The sequence below is a fragment of the Triturus cristatus genome, chromosome 5_2, assembly GCF_964204655.1.
Source record: "Triturus cristatus chromosome 5_2, aTriCri1.1, whole genome shotgun sequence".
NCBI classification, from domain to species: Eukaryota; Metazoa; Chordata; class Amphibia; order Caudata; family Salamandridae; genus Triturus; species Triturus cristatus.
The window spans coordinates 33,535,609-33,551,285 of NC_140588.1; the positions used below are offsets into that span (position 1 = coordinate 33,535,609).

General features: G+C 49.1%; 1 protein-coding gene across 2 annotated transcripts in view; it reads right to left on the bottom strand.

Annotated features, from left to right (window-relative positions):
• Positions 1 to 15,677, bottom strand: part of GALNT12 (polypeptide N-acetylgalactosaminyltransferase 12) — a 668,716-nt gene that overhangs the window by 142,294 nt on the left and 510,745 nt on the right. The window lies entirely within an intron of this gene.

The window sequence follows — 15,677 nt, forward strand, 5'->3', positions numbered from 1 at the left end:
CTCAGGGCACTCTGATCAGGGAAGACCTCTAAGGGCTGCAGCACTTATTGTGCCACCCTTAGAGGCCCGGCACTTTTACACAAACACACTGCCTTGCAGGCTGCGTGTTTTGGTGTAGAACAAAGTAAAGAATCGACATGTCACACATCCCTGTGTGCCATGCCTACAACCCACTGCCCTGGCATAGATCAGTCACCCCTCTAGCTGGGTGCCCTAAGCCAGTGGTGAGGGTACAGTGTCTAAGTCCATTCTTAGCTATTGTAAGTGCAGTGCTGCCATTAAGAGTATATGGTGCTGGGAGCTTGTCTTTACGAACTCCACAGCATCATAATGGCTACACTGAAAACTGAGAAGTTTGGTATCAAACTTCTCACCACATTAAACCCACACTGACGCCAGTGTGGGATTTAATGAAAAATGCACACAGAGGGCAACTCAGAGATGCCCACTGAAAAAAGACCAGCCTCTGGTGGGTTCCCTGACTGGTACACACCAGCCTGCCACCACGAGACATGTTTCTGGATCCCTAGGGTGGGAGCCTACGCTCCCTGAGCCCAGAAACAAAGCCTTTCCTGGGCAAAGGTGTTCACATCTCCCCCAGGCCAGGAAGAGCCATCTGTGGCAGGGGAGTTTCTAATGCCTGGCAGCCTTTGTAATGCGACCACCAGCCTCTGCTGCTATCAGGAGCAGGCCCCCTTCCTGTCTCCCCTCCCTTTCGGCGGGAAGACGGGCGTGAAAAACTAGCCAGCCCAGGAGGTGTGCCCACCTCTGCCAACTCCACCCCTCAGGAGGGGGAGGCGAGGTGAAGCCCACTCTCCAGTGCTCGCCATCTTGCAGATGGCAGGCACTCCCCAATGAGGACTAGGGATTGTGCTCACTCCCCCACGTGGGGTGAGCACACTAAAGGTGTAGTCACCCTAAGGTCAGTAGGCCATTGGCTACTGACCTCAAGACCCCTAAAACGCCCCCTAAATACAGTATTTAGGGGGCAGCCCTGAAAAAGAAGGCAGATCCAGCCTACCTACAAGAAGAAAAGAAGGACGAAGAGCCATGCAGAGCTAACAAGAGGACGATGCCCACTGACTTGGCCCCAGCCCTACAGGCCTGTCTCCCCTCGAACCTGCTCCTGCGTAAACCCAGTGTGTTCAGCAGCCAGCAACCTCACAAACCCCGGAGGACCTGCCTGCCTTCACTTGCCAGACTGTTTCTCCAGTGAACACCGGACGTGTTTAAACTGCAGCTTCTGGTGCCAGCCAGAGACAGCGAATCCAGCCCATTTTGCACCCGCCGAACCCGGCCAGAGCTCGAGTAGAAAAAACACCACGAGGAGGTCCCCCCGGCGATCCTGACCCGAGATCCGGTGACCCCTGACCTGCCTCAAGCCTCCAGACGACGCCTGCAGCCTCAATCCAGAGGACCCCCCTAACGTGACCAGAGCGGGTAAGAAAATCTGACGTCAAAAGGCACCCCTGCACCAGACGCCCCACGGCCTTGTGTGCCCAAACCAACGGTGCCTAACCAACCCACGACATCCCAACTTACCCCTCGAAGTGGTGGTCACACCTGGAAAATCCTCGTCCCCGAGCCTGCAGTGTTTTTGTCCCGGAGGTTCTCCATTGAAAACAACAGGGCACCCGACCTCAAAACAGCACCCGCACCCGGCTGACCTAGTGCCTCTGAGGGTGCACCTTTGGTGCTACTTTGGTTCCAAACTTGCCCCGAGCATAACCCTAGGTGCTTTGATCCCACAACCAGTGGCCTGCTTGCCAGCAGCCACCAACCTGAGGCCCACTATCCCCCATTGGATAACATTGGGCCTCAACACTCTGCACCCGGCCGCCCTAGTACCGCTCAGGGTGCAACAACAGTGCATCACTGACCCTGGGAGACCCCTGAGTCTAACCCCAGAACCTTAACTACCCCAGTCGATTACTTACCTGAGAACCGTTAACCTGTTTTCCCTCCATAGGATAACATTGACACTTTGTGGAGTTTTGAAAACTGAAAATATTCTTTAAAAATCATGTGAATAGCCAAAACGTAATTACTTACCTGTTTCTAGGAAATGTCCCAGTGCTTAATCTAGGTATCCAGCACTGAGTTAGAAAAGGAACGTAAAAAGTAACTTACCTGCAATTTACTGAAAAAGCCTATTCATTTCAATGTACTATATTTGCTAAGTGTTGCATACTACTGCTCCCCTGTAAATCAAACAAAGTACAATTTCTATTGCATTTTCAAACTGTTCTATATCCAGTAACTTATAACTGAAAAGTATTTAATGCTTACCTGTACGAGGCTTGCTTGGTTCTAAAAATAAACAACAATATACTTTTATACAACAACAATTGGCCTAGAGTTCAATTCTGGAGTGGTGAATTCACTTGCTGACAGAGTGTGTACCTCAGATGCTTAACACTGTCCTCTGATACTGCCATACTGCTCGACCAAGCTACCACTATTAGAGAGTAAGGTTCTATCTAACTTTAGCCTCTGCCTACCTTTGGGGACTCTTGGACTCTATACACAGTGTACCTCACTTTGGTGCAGTATATATAGAGCCAGTTCTTACAGTTGTGTGTACCATGTATTGACTGCGTGTGTATTGCACATGTCTAACACTCCTCTCTGATAAGCCTAAGGCTGTTCGACCACTTGACCTCCTAAGAGAGCACCTTGGACTTGCTATAGCAAGCCCTGTCCACTTATAAGAGATACCTGGACTCTCTGCATAGTATACCTCTTTTTAGTACACTATATGAAGAGCCAGCTTCCTACATGTACTGATTCAGAAAAATATCTGCTCGTCTAACTAGGATAATGAGATAACCGTCTTAATTCACCAGTTTAGCACAAATTTAGAGGACTCGCAACATCTCTTAGAAGTTCAAAAATTCATAAATAAGCTATCAGATTGCCTAAACACAGCTGTTTTATTACAGATAATTCGTCAGAGCGAATACTAGTTCTAGAAGATGAATAAACACATCTGAATTTGAAGGAAAACTTTCACACAAAGTTAAGATAATTATTAACCCTGTAAGAAGCTAACTTAATCTTGAAAGTGAATCCGGTCCCAAGGATAACACAATTTTATTGTCAGAAATGTTTAGTTAAGGATGGTGGCATAGTATGAAACGCACTTTATAGTTGTCTTGCTGTAGCAATGGCAATCAGGAACTTTGAAGGAAATAACATTTCTGCAGCTTCCTCTAAAGGTTCAGTGTGGGGGTGTGGGGGGGGGTCGCAGAGTTTCAACCCAGAGACCTTTAAAAAGTCTTGAAACAAAGGCCTCTACTGCTGATGATCCTCTATCACTGATCATTGGATTTTTCCAAGTGGTGACTTAGATATTAAAATGAAATCCTTGAAAAACTCGCAGAATATTTTCTGGTGAACATTTTACTGGGGACATATTAGCACCACTTGTCAAAAGAAGACCGATGAGATTAATAGGATGTTTTCTTATACCAGCACAACTGCCTCACAGACTGAAGCTAAAATAAGGAAGCTCTTAACTAGGAACCATAAGTGCTAAGAAAAAGTAGTTCACAGGAGTGTTTGAAATGGGATTATGCATGTTTTTATCTCTATAAAGGAAACTTGGGTAAAACCAGAAAAGATAACGAAGAAGGTCATTCTAGATTATTATGAACAATAGATATGGAAAAATCTGAGATATGCAACTATTACATGCCTTACACATTTTATCCTCATTCTCTTTTTTCTTTCTGTAGAAGTCATTAAAAGAGGTCTGTTCACCCAATATCTTTGAGGGGGGCATCATGTGAATTGCTAACATGTGAGGAGGAACAGCAGACTTTCCATTACAGGAACCCCACAACAGTCTCAGTCTCCTTGCTCCAGCAAATCTACTCAGGTGAGAAGAAAAAATATAAAAAGAACACAGCAGGCCCCTGCACCACTACTAAGTCCAGACAAGAATGCTTTCCAGAGGGGCCTGGCCAGCAGCCAAAGGGAATGCCGCACACTAGTGCGGCTCCGGAACCTTCACCCGTACTCCTGCTGAAATTCAACAAAACTCCGACTCAAAACCCCAAGTACTCAATGGAATGAGCCCCTGTAACTACGGGCTCAACTCCGCTAAATCGCCGCAGGAAGGCATCAAAAACTGAATCGCTGAGGTGGAAGGCAACAAAGTAAACGGCGGCGTCCGCAGACTCTCTCGCCTAGCCAGGCTGCAAAAGTGAAACCACTGCGGCTCCATCAGAGCATAAGATCGGCGGTCTAACCGATAGCGACCGGTGAGTGCAGGCAGTGCAGCATCGGGACACAAAGCTTCAGTGAAGCACAGAAGCAACCGTGACGGCGCTAACAGTCCAAGCCCGCTGCGAAGCACAGCGCCGCCGACAGCACGCTGCCGCAACCAGCGAGGGGTGACCGGCTCGGCGCGGAGTGGTGAAAGTAAACCGCTCCACACGCCAAGACCAGCGAGCATAGTCTCCATAACAACCAAGCTTAAATCGCTGCAGGAGGATTTTTAGAAATGATATCGCGGCGGAGGAAAGCAACTAATAAATTGGTGGCGTCCGAAGACCCGCTTGCCTAGTAGGGCCGCGAAAGCGAAACTACCGCGGCCACATGAGAACACCGGATCGGCGGCCCAACTGCCAACGGCCGGTGAGAGCAGGCAGTAAAGCATAGTGACGGTGCCAACAGTTTGAGCCTGCTGTGAGGTGCCGCATATAGCAACACGCAGCAAGAACCATAATGGGAAGACTGGCTCAACGCGGAGCGGGGAAAGCGGACCACTCCACACGCCAGGACTAGTGCCGGACATTGCCACGACCACCTACAGCGGTGCAGTGGTACGGGGAGAGCAAATCACCCCGTCCGCTCGAAACAGAAGCCGCAAGAAACCCCAGTGTGGCGGAAGGAAAGCCTTAATTACCAGCGGCGCGGAGCGGGGATTGGGGCCGCTCCACATATTAACACCAATGGCCGCATACATCGTAGTGTCCGCCTGTTCCCACCACCCAAAGGCCACAGCACATAAGACGGTAAGAGCAATGCTGCAACACACAGTCAGAGTCATAACGTGTAAACACACGCTGGGGCTCTAGAAGAAGCCAAAGGCAAGGAGCTGGGAAGAAGCGAAATCAAGCCATACCAAGGTGCGGCCTGTCCACAGTTGCACCATCAGAAGGGCACCTCTCTGGGCACAGTCACAGAGTTTCAACCCAGAGTCAAAACGATGCCAGCAGGACTGCCTGGTGGGGGTATAGGAATTCGCGCAAATCCAGACTGCCGGGGGGTCACGGGAATACACAGCCACGATCATAGAGCAGAGGATTGAAAGGGAGCAAGAGCGCATTACCTGACCTCAAGGATCTAGGTGAACATATAAAGAAAGTGTGCAGCAACGCTCACCATGAAATACGTGACATTAGGCCCGAAGGACAAAGTCCAACAATTCCCTTATACAGCAGCACTACCCAGTAACTGCGAGGGTGGACACTCGACTCTCCCCTATCTGGATCAACTCCCCCCCCCATATAGAAACTCCAAATTAGAAAGCAAGACACCAACCAATAAAGTCGTCAAGGGGGACAGCATACAGGGAGGCAAATAACACAGCTCACTGCCGAACCACCGAAAAACCCTGCATGAAACACAACCAGCCAGACCGTAGTTATGTGGCGTGCTTATCAAAATTATGGAAACCCCAACAGGCCGCAAAGGGCACATAGCCCTAAGGCAGGCAGAAGGGGAATACCGCACAATACCCACAACCAACTAACCATGGAGCACGAACCACATATAGCAAGATGGCGGTGCCAAGGACGACAAGGTAGCATTGCAAACAAAACTTGATAAATATGCCTGGACTAAAGGTGGAGAAGATCAAGAATCTGCAAACGTAAGTGCACATGAGCAGGCCCAGACTCTCAACGGACAGTCCGAACTCACACTTCAAGACATTATGGCGGCCATCAATAGTGTACGCACCTCCTTAGAATCGGGACTAGACACAGTAAACATCGAAATTTACCATGTCAGAGCAGACCTCCGAAATATGGACACTAGAGTCAAAGAAGTGGAGGGAACCACTAAAACATTATCCACCGATACAGTCAGTCTCAAGCAACAAGTGCAGCTGCTTCAAACCAAACAAGACCTGATGGAGGCTCAACTACACGACTATGAAGGTAGGGCATGCCGGAACAATGTGTGCATCCTTGGTGTGCTGGAACGTGCACAAGGGTCAGCAACAGATCTCTTTGTCGAAGACCTAATCACCAAACACCTGCAACCAAAAGGTCTCTCAAATTATTTTTCGATCGAAAGGGCTCATAGAGTCCCAGGTGGCAGGCAAGGCCAGGGCCCCCAGGCCAATAGTAGCAAGAGTTTTTAATTTTCGAGCTAGAGATGCTATTCTGCAAACGGCCCGTATTGCCCCACCAACAAAATTCGAGAACAGCACAATTACCTTCTTCTCAGACTTCACGATTAAAGTGCAAAAACAACATCGAAACTTCCTAGAAGTAAAAAAAGCACTCAGACAAAGAAATTAAATACGCAATGCTATTCCCGGCGAAATTACAAATTGAAGTGGATCGTAAAATATGTTTTCTCTCCACACTGGAACTTGGGACTGGCTAGATGGTTGGCCACAAGTCGGGAACTCAAGCAAAGAGGGACGCTCGAGACAGAAGTGGAATCGGACCATGGTACTGCAGAATCGGAAGCGAAAGGATAAAGAGACTGTTAGGCTTTAAAATCTCCAAATGAACAATCCATGTAAAGGTAGGACCACTCCGATACGTCTGTCCGTTCTGAACTAACACACTCTGCTTTGAGGCGGGCATGATAATCTCCGGCACTGCTCTCCCCTGTGCACTGAGCCAAGATGAGAAGTTACGCACAAGCTGGACCATACAAAAGGGAAATGTGCAGTGAAGCTGATGACCAGAACTTGTTGGTACCAATGTTATGAGTAGGGTATGGAGGGATCGTGGGAGGGCTCGGCATGGCCATGGACCTCTGTTTTCTTTTTTTTGGGGGGGGGGGGGGGGCGACAGACACTCTGCAATGTTGGGGAGGCGGGTAGTTCAAAGTCCGTCAGCAGGGCAACAGGGAGGGGGGATTGTTGGGGTTGGGGAGGGTTAGTTTTAAGTTTCTACAGGTCACAAAACACACACCTCAGAGCTTACCAAAAGATTTCACACAGACACTCACAAAATACACACACCTGTGCTGCATGTGCGGGTCCCCTAAAAGACACCCTCACAGGCATCATACAGAACATCTTGTGGGCCCCGCCCACCCTGAAAAGACACCAGTCACAGCAGACAAATGCCACAGCCGATAACCCCTGCTGGAACAATGGCAATAACACTCAATGAAACCATACTCAAAATCCTCACTTGGAACGTCAATGGACTCGGAGATAAGCTAAAGAGAGGGCTAGTATTACAATATCTTATGCAACAAGCCCCAGACTATTGCAGGAAACCCACCTCGTCAGCAATAATTGCAAGGCACTGAACAGATGGGGGTACAAATTAGCAGTACATGCCGGTTTCACATCTGGCTCCAGAGGGACGGGTGTTAATCCGTAAAATTCTTCCATTAATTCCACCAAGGGGGTGGGCCGACCCACAGGGCACATTCACTATCCTAGAACCAATTTGGGAAGGGAAGCCAATCAATATCATATCAGCATGGCCCCCCTGTGCTTCATAAATCACCTCTCACAGAACTAGGTAAGCAAATCCTGGATCTACCGCTCTGTACCCTAGTTCTGGGCGGAGACCTCAATATGACCCTCAACGACCACATTGACAGGCAGTCACCTCGCACCGCAACCTGAAACACTACAACTCTTTCAGAATTTCTCAGCTCAATGGGCCTGACAGATGTATGGCGCCACTTTAATCTACAGTCATCTCAATTCACCTTTTTCTCAGGGGCACATAACAGCCTGTCTCGTATTAACTATATTCTGACTCACACAGCAGACATAGATAAATAAAGGCAAGCCCAATGCTATGCTTGCTGCATGTCGCATCACTCTCCCGTTCGAACCACTCTCTCGTTCGACAAACATCAACACAGAACCACCATACCACTAAATTCATGGCTCCTCAAAATTCCAAGTATAAAAGACAACTTGATACAACAAACAGACCACTATTTTTAAGAAAATGCAGATTCAGTAGATTCTTCACAAACGCTGTGGAAGGCCTTCAAAACAGTACTAAAGGGCCAGGCACTAGCATGCCAGGTGGGGCACAACAGAAATCAGAGGGGAAAAATAGAGCAACTTGAACATGAGGTTAAAAAAAGCATGGATGACTACACGCAGACCCCCAATGAGGCTAACAAACACAGACTAAATATCAAACAACTCGAATACAAAGCTCTTGTGACAGAGATGGCTAAAGCTAAATACATGACAGTCCAACACAAAATATACGAACTAGGAGATAGGGCGGGTAAACAGCTAGCTTGGCTAGAAAAACAGAAACAAGCGGAGCGTTGGGTCCCCATGCTACAATTTAATGGCACCCACACTATCAGAGACGCACAGGAGATTGCAGAGGCTTTTGCTGATCACTTCGAAAGGCTTTATACTCCAGCCATTGAAACCACCGCAGAAGACCCGCATCAATTGCTCGCATACAGTCCCCTACTGACCTTATCCCCCCCGACGATCGGGACTCGCCAAAAGGAGAACCATCAGAGGAGGAAATCCGCTCAGCAATTAGCAAGATGCAACCCGGTATGGCGATGGGGCCCAACGGATTTCCAATCAAATTCCTCAAACCCACTGCATCTCAGATTGCACCATTCTTATGTGATATGTTCCTTGAAAGTAACGAGAAGGGGGCCTTACCTGAAGACCAAAGGTTGGCTTCTATAGTAGTCATACACAAGAAGGAGAAACCAGCAGAAAACTGTAGCTCCTACAGACCGATCTCCTTAATAAACGGCGAGGCCAAAATCTTTGCCAAGATATTAGCCTCCCGAATCGCCCCCATCATCACTAAGATAGTACATGCGGATCAATCGGGTTTCATGCCTGGCCGCACTGTCTTAAACATTCACCGGTTACGTAATGTCCTGGGTAAGAAAAACACAATAGCAGAAGACGCATGAATATTGTCGTTGGATGCACAAAATAGCATTCAACACAATCAAATGGCCTTACCTCTTTGAAGTCCTGCACCGAATGGGTTTCGGCCCCGAATTTCTTAAATGGGTTAAGCTTCTCTATGCAGACCTCAAAACGAAAGTTGAGTGAACAATCACACCTCCCAGACATTCCAGCTCAAGAGGGGTACAAGACAACGGTGCCCCCTATCGCCGCTGATCTTTTCCTTGATGCTAGAACCACTTGCAACATGGGTCAAAGGCGAGCGACTGCTCAAAGGGACATGAGGATAGAATATCCCTATATGCTGACGACATCTTGCTATACCTTGCGTCACCAGTTAAATCAATAAACAGAATTCTTCACATTTTTATGAATTTTGGCAAATACTCACGCTACACTATTAACTGGTCCAAATCAGTAACTTACCCACTCCATGGACCGAATCAAAATCTGTCACCAGAATATGCAGCCACAATTGCAGCGGAGGGTTTCCGATATCTCAGAATATATATAACCCCAGACCGGGATCTCTTTTACACCAAAAGTTTTGCAAAGCCCTTATTTAACAGATTGCAGAATGATGTGCAACATTGGAGGTCACTGCCATTGGCCCTACTGGGACGCGCAGTGCTGCTAAAAATGCTGGCACTGCTGCGTTTCTTATTTATCCTACAAAACAGCCCATTAAAAGCGAACAAGTTACTTACCTTCGGTAACGATATATCTGTAAGAAACATAGGTTAGTTATAGATTCCTTGCCATAGAATTACCCCTAGGCGTCCGACTGGATCCGGAAAGTTTTTTCGTCAGCAGTACCTCTGCGCGTCGGAAGGTGGCTTCGGTCGGCTCCGCGTCCGTCATTGGCGTCGTGGTCGCCGGGATGATGTTGCAGTAGCTACTTAGACGCCGCCCTCACTCACTGACGTCAGTTCTGTGCACAACTTTCCGCGCTAGAAACGCAGAGACATGCAAGACACTGACCACTGGTGCACAAAACTAGGGCCCTGAAAGGATGTCCTTAACCTAGAAATCAGTTTGCAGAATGAGGAGGCGGTAAGGAATCTATAACTAACCTATGTTTCTTACAGACATATATTGTCACCGAAGGTAAGTAACTTGTTCATTTGAAAGAAACAGTTATAGATTCCTTACCCTAGAATAGATACCCCAGCAATAACAACCCCGGAGGTGAGTCTGCGAACCAAGTTCACACCAGAAAGTCCTGGAGAACAGAACAGCCAAAGAAGCCGTCTCTCCGGACTTGGCTGTCCGGGCATTAGTGTCTCGTAAACGTGTGCAGTGATGCCCAAGTAGCTGCCTGACAGATGTTATTCAGAGGAAAGTGCTCATCCCAAAGCAGTAGTGGCTGCCATCGCCCTGATGGAGTGGGCGCGCACTGCACTGGAGGCCCCTTCTTTGCTACAGAATAGCAGGCTTTGATACACAAAACGACCCATCTGGAGATAGTCCGCTTGTGTACGGCCGACCTTTCTTGAAGCCCACGTAGCCAACAAAGAGCTTGTCATCCACCCGGAACTGTTTGGTGCGATCCAGATAAAAGGAAAGCACACATTTTGGGTCCAGACGGGGGAGCCTCTCTTCCTCTTTCGAAGGATGCAGAGGCGGAAAGAAGGTGGGCAATGTGATGGTTTGCCCAATGTGAAAGGAGGTGACAACCTTGGGAAGGAAGGATGGACGAATCCTGAGGACAACCTTGTCCGGATGTACAGACAGAAAAGGAGGCTTAGATGAAAGAGCCTGGAGCTCACTCACTCGTCTGGCAGATGTGATGACCACCAGGAATCTTAAGAGTTAAAAGTCTTAAGTGACAGTTGTGAAGCGGCTCAGAGGGAGCGCACATTAAATATGTCAAGACCAGATTCAAGTCCCACTGAGTCATAACGAAGGGAATAGGAGGAAAGAGATAAGTTATGCCGTTTAAAAAACGTTTTACAACCGGGGACTTGAAGGGAGAAGGCTTATCAGGAAGCCGAAGAAAGGCAGAAATGGCCTAAAGATAGCCCTTGATAGTGCCCAGAGCAGAGCCCTGCTGGGTCAAAGAAAGGAGGAACAAGAGAACCTCAGAAAGAGGGGTAGAAAGGGGATCCACAGTCTTTGCTGTGCACTGTGCTACAAATTTGCTCCACCGGCAGGCATATACCGTCTTAGTGGAGGGAGGCCTGGCTGCCAAGATAACATCACAGACTTCGGGAGGCAGGTCAAACGACGTCAACTGCCGCCGCTCAATCTCCACACAAGGAGGTGGAGTCTGGACAGGTTTGGGTGTAGGACCGTCCCCTGCTGCTGCGACAGAAGATCCTCCCGAAGAGGCAGTTGGGTCGGAGGATCGATGGCCATGTTGAGCAGCTCGGGATACCAGACTCTTCGTGCCAAATTCGGAGCCACCAGAATGACTTGGGCCCGGTTGCACTTGATCTTCTTCAGCACTCTGGGCAGAAGTGGTATAGGCGGAAAGGCGTTCAACAGACCGCAACTCCACTCGTGACGAAAAGCATCACCGAACGAGCGCCGCCTTGGAAATTCCAACGCGCAGAATTGCTGACATTGCGCGTTCTCTTCGGTGGCGAATAGATCGAACCAAGGCTCTCCCCACTGTCCAAAGAGACCTTGCACCACCTCCGAGTGAAGACGCCATTCGTGTTCCATCATGCACCGGCGGCTGAGTTTGTATGCCCTGGCGTTCAGGGAACCTGCCAGGTGTTGAACCACAAGGGATATGCCCTGATATTCCAACCATGTCCAGAGGCGGAGGGCCTCCTAACATAGGGTCCATGACCCCACGCCGCCTTGTTTGTTGCAGTACCACATGACGGTGGTGTTGTCCGTGAACACCTGCACTACTCTTCCCTGGACAGAGGGAAGGAATGCCTTAAGTCCAAGACGGATCGCCAGGAGCTCCAGAAGGTTGATGTGGAGCTCGGACTCTGCCGGAGATCAGAGGCCTCTGATCTCCGCCTATCCCATGTGGCCGCCCCATCCCAGAAGGGATGCGTCCGTCACCACTGTGTGCTCTGGTTGGGGAAGAAACAGGGATCTGCTGTTGACACAATCCAGGTTCGTGAGCCACCACTGCAATTGTTGTGCAGTGCCCTCCGAAATCTGGACGCAATCGGACAGATTCCCCTGATGCTGCGCCCACTGGAACTTCAGGTCTCACTGCAGAGCCCGCATATGCCACCTGGCATGATCGACAAGCAGGATGCAGGAGGCCATGAAGCCCAGCAGCTTCAGGGTCATCCTGACCGAAACCCGGGATAGAGGCTGAAAGATCGGAATCATAGCCTGAATATTCCGGACTCGCAGTTCGGGAGGATAAACCCGAAACTGCATCGTGTCCAGAACCGCTCAGATGAAGAGGAGCTTCTGAGAGGGGATCAGGTGTGACTTCGACACATTGATGGAGAACCCCAGCGAATGCAGGAGGCCGGCCGCAGTCTGGAGGTAGGAGACAACAGTCTGGGGTGAGCCCGCCTTCAACAGCCAGTCGTCGAGATAGGGGAAGACTGGAACCCCTGATCAGCGCAGATGAGCTGCGACCACCGCCATCACTTTCGTGAACACCAGAGGGGTGCTGGAAAGGCCAAAGGGGAGCACTGTAAACTGAAAGTGCTCGTGGCCTACAGTGAACCGCAGGTAACGCCGGTGGGCTGGCAGGACGGGGAAGTGAAAATAAGCGTCCTGCAAGTACAACATTACCAACCAGTCTCCAGGGTCGAGGGCAGACAAGACCAGAGCGAGCGTCAAGATATTGAACTTCTCCTTCCGGAGGAAGCGGTTGAGATCAAAGATAGTACGCAGGCCCTTGCCCTTCTTGGGAACCAGAAAGTAGTGGGAGTAACAACCACGACCAACTTCAGGGGCAGGAACCCGCTTGATGGCTCCCTTGGCCAAGAGAGCCGTGACTTCCTGTTGGAGAAGGCCCAATTGATCCTCCGACATACAGTGGTACTGAGGTGGCATAGCTGGAGGGGTAGCCTCGAAGGGGAGGGAGTAGCCCCTTCGGACTATCATGCAAAACCCACCTGTCAGACGTGATGGTGCGTCAGTGGGGGAGGTGATGGCGGATCCTGCCGCCCACTGGCGTTTGATGGGCCTGAAATGTTGGATTAGGAAGGTTTGGAGGCTGCTTCAGAGGGGGGGGGGGGGATTGGTGGACTGGAGTCGCTCCGGGTCCCGGGAAGGGAGGGAAACTCGGAGTCGGCTCTGCAGGTTCCGCATGCGGAGCTGCGGGAGGGGCACCGCCCGCATCCCTCGTCGTGTCAGCTGACCAACGGAGAGAAGTCAAAGAGCGACGATGCTTCTTCGACTTCTTCTTGTGCTTCAACTTACCTGACCCCAAGTGCGATGATGATGGCTCCGCAACCGGTCCCTCGACCTTCCTCACGACAGGGACCTCGAACGGCGCGGAGCCCACTGCCGGCGCTCAAGAAGCTTTTGGGACCGCTTCTGCAAAGCCTTCGGAGCCATGGACCAGCAGTCGGAGCACGTCTTGGGGTCGTGGTCGCGCTCCAGGCAATAGAGGCACAGGTGGTGAGTTTGCGTAACCGACATCAATCGAGAACAGGAACCGCAAGCCTTGAAGCCTGGCATCCCTACGTGTACCAGGAGTCGATAGGACTCAAAAGACGTCGACAAACGTTTCTCAAAAAGTTCAGTCAAAAAGTGACTTGAGGTACCGCTATCTCGGGATCTGCGCTGGCTGGCGTCAGCGCACGAGTGTGGCATCTAAGTAGCTACCGCGACGTTATCCCGGCGACCACGATGCCAACGACAGATGCGGTGCCAAATGACGCCACATTCCGATGAGCAGAGGTACTGCTGACGAAAAAACTTTCCGGATCCAGTCTGACACCTGAGGGTAATTCTAAGGTAAGGAATCTATAACTAACGGTTTTTTTCAGCGGCCTACTTTAAAAGCATTGACAGAGAAATAAGAACACTGCTTTGGGATGGCAAAACACCACGCATTGCCGCACGTAAACTAACAAGAAGTTGGTACGATGGTGGTATAGCACTTCCCAACATTCGACTCTACTACTGGGAGTCCCAACTAAGTGGTTATTAACCATTGGGTGTACTGCTCCCAGAAAAGAACCAGCATATCAGAGGGATAGATTCCAAATGTGGAAGGAAGGAAACAATGGGGCCCTATACTCGAATCCCAAAAACGGCCGCTACACTGGCTCTACAGCTCTAACTGTTGACATCTGGCACCAGGCAAACAAAACACTTGGGTAGGAAGGAATAATAACCCAAGTTACATCACTCTGGTCAGCCCAACGATTGGGCACATTGGGCACACAACCGGGATTCGATAAGTGAAACACCATAGGCGACCTGCGGGAAAAAAAGGGAAAATTCTCAATTTGTCAGAGTTGCAAAAGGAATATGATCTAGCCAACAGGAAGAGTTTCGATAAATGCAAATCTGGCCCACACTTATCACAATCCTACCTTTACAGGGGGAGGTATCAAAGGCATCCACACTAAAAGAGAGGCTATTGTCCGAACCCATGAACAGGAAAGCCATATCCATAACCTATCAAAAACTTGTAATAACCTACCTGACCCACTCACACGACTCTGTGATCACTGACAGGAAGAAATTGGGTCGCTCGAAGAAGACGTGTAGAAAACAGCATTAATGTGCGAGGCAGCAATACCACTCAGACTCTGTCTCATCCAGCTCAAAATCTTACATAGAACTTACTTAACCGGAGCCACTCTAACTAAATTAGGGCGTAGGGAAAACGCATGTTGTCTCCGGCACTGTATGAAGGAGGCAACATTCCATCACTTGCCATTGAGCTGCCGCAACATATCACCATTCTGGGAAAATGTCACACGACAACTGCAAAACGCAATAGGGAAAGAAATCACACTAACACCCAAACTGGGACTCCTCAATATATGGGATGCCACAGATCTCTCCATTAGAGAACAATGGGTTCCTGCATACAAGTTATGGTCTAGGAAAGGCTTCTCACAGATGTTACACCCTTTGATTGGTTGGAAAGAGTGTGAGCCTTGCAATGGGTGTACAAAGTGCACATAGGAAGAGTGCATATGAACAATTCTCCAGGTACTCCTTAATAGTACTATAAAGAAACTGTCCTCAGGCAGTACTGAAGAATTGTATACTAGTTGAGAAGGTTAATGAGAGTCCCTGCACTGTTTTGTTTTAAAAGCATGTTGGTGAGAGTTTACCCTTAAGAGCTAGGAAGAACCAGAAAAAAATGTACCCACTGATAAAACACTGCACACTAACTTTGAAAATTATATTCCCTAGAAAAAGGAACGGGAAACATCAAACAAATCTAATGCTCAATAATACGGTTTCTATGCAGCATTTAATACAACACTTCTGCTGTTTCTAAGCAATGTTACTACTTCAAATTTAACGGGAGGATATGTAATGTACTCACAAGGATTACAGGCTCAACCTGCCTTGTTAGGATCTGAATTTAGGATACTAAGATCCCTACAGATACTGTTCTTGCCTCCAATTGCATTTAAAAATGGAAACAAATCATGCT